Source organism: Cyphomyrmex costatus, unplaced genomic scaffold (assembly GCF_001594065.2).
Source record: "Cyphomyrmex costatus isolate MS0001 unplaced genomic scaffold, Ccosl1.0 scaffold398, whole genome shotgun sequence".
Lineage (NCBI taxonomy): Eukaryota > Metazoa > Arthropoda > Insecta > Hymenoptera > Formicidae > Cyphomyrmex > Cyphomyrmex costatus.
This window is the reverse complement of record NW_017278185.1, coordinates 1-2,027: the sequence shown is the minus strand read 5'-3', so window position 1 is coordinate 2,027 and position 2,027 is coordinate 1.

The window sequence follows — 2,027 nt, the reverse complement described above, 5'->3', positions numbered from 1 at the left end:
CCCCCCCCCCCCCCCGCACCCACACCGTCGTCAGAGGTTTCCCCCAACAGTATATTCAGAGCAATAGTTATATAACTCTTCAACTCTTAATATTTCAAAAATTATAAGAGTCCGCCGTCTAGTTGTTAAAGCAAAGTTACTCAGAATCATGACCTTGACAACATATGTCAAGGTCAAGGTCATCGGTGAGGTGTTCCCTAATCTAAATAATTACCCCTCATTTTTTCTTCAACCTTTCGTCGAGGTAATTATTGAGCGCTTTACGAGAAGCTCCAGAGAGATTCCCTTTATAGCCTCAGCGTGCGCCTTCCCAGGCGTCTAGACGCTACATCTTTCTACTTTACTTCAACGTGCGCTTCTCCATGAGCAGAAGTAGTACCTTCCTAGAGGAGTCTCAAAGGAGTGCTTCCATCGGCATCGAGACAACGCTCCTAAACCAAACCCCTCTACTAAAGAAAATCCCGCGCCACTGCATACAAAATGGAACCTATAATTCTTTAATTTCACGAACTAGATGTATAAAAAGAAGAGATCGCACGGTCAGAGAGAAGGCTGGAGGATGCACCTCCGGCAACTTAATTAAATCTTATACAGGGAGGGCACTTTCGATCCCGTTAGGAGCAGACGCCAACGAGCCTGAAACTGTTTTCCCTGCGCCTCCCGCCGAGGAGTTCGAGTCACCGCGGACATGATCCGCCTCTCGCTCCTGCTCGTTTGCGAGGCTTCTGACAGAAAACTCACACGACCTGTATGGCTGCGTTCGGAAACATCATCCAAGTATCCCCGTGCATTGTCGTATCCTTCTTTAACATGGATGAACAATAAGGATAAGACGATACATGGGAGTACTCGGGTGAGGTTTCCGAACGCAGCTTATATGGTAACAAGTAAGCTCACAGGGACGCGAATTGTCTCCGATGAGAGAACCACTATGAAATTAAAAATTGTTAAGGATCATTAAAAGTTACTAATTATATTATTAAAAATTATTCCCTTCGTCTTTTGATTATTTTACCTTTATGTTTCTTCATTAATAGAGAGAAAAAGAGAGAATCAATGATGAGCTACAACAGCAGCCGATGAGTTTCTATCTCCGAATTGGCGCTTTCTCTGACGATTTCTCTATCTTCCTAATTTTAATTCTCTCTGTGAAGGATAAAAAGAGAAAAGAATACAGTTAAATATCGCTATAGATAAACAGAAATGTTGAAAATATCTTGTCGAAAATAGAAGGCACTAGTGACTGCAGTTTATTAAACGGACAAAAGAAACCGCTCCAAACGTTACGCGAGAAGTCGAGGCATCACCCCACGCGCCCCTATCGCGTTCACGCGCTATAGTTTCGCGGCGCCCTTCCGATTGCTAGTAGTATAAATAAGCGTAGGATGTGATATGGATATATTAAAAATCACGTAAGAGGTTGCACAGGAACTAGTACGCTCAATGAATACAAAAATTTGTAATTCAGTTCCAAATTGTATTTATTAAAACTTTTCATGTAAAAGTAAACGTAATCATGTACTCGTTCAAAATTTCTTTTTCCAAAAAGTATTTATTCACAAAGAAACTATGGATATTTATCGAGTATTCATATTTGTTAAAACAAAATATAGTTAAACTGAAAAAGAAAGCACCAATAAGCAATCGTTAATTATAACCGGCACTTTTATGACTTTTTAAGTAAAAAAATTAATTTACTAATTTATTTATTTTTATCGCGGTAATATTCGGTGTTTTCGGTTTTGTAAGAAAGGATGTCTTTGAAATTAAAAAATATTTTAAGGAGCAACACGTTTCTTATTTATTCCCAGCAAAAACTTCAGCTATAGCGTTCAATTTCACACCTTGATCATATTTTTCAAGTTTTAACCAAGCCCAAATATTTTGCGGACTGTATCAGCAGTAAAACGGTTATGTTTATTTACAAGTAAAATAATAAGAAAATACACGCTTTACAGGTACGCTTGTACCAGAAGCTGCTTGATAGCCTTTGGCGACCTTGCTAAGAATAGGATAAACATTTTCGT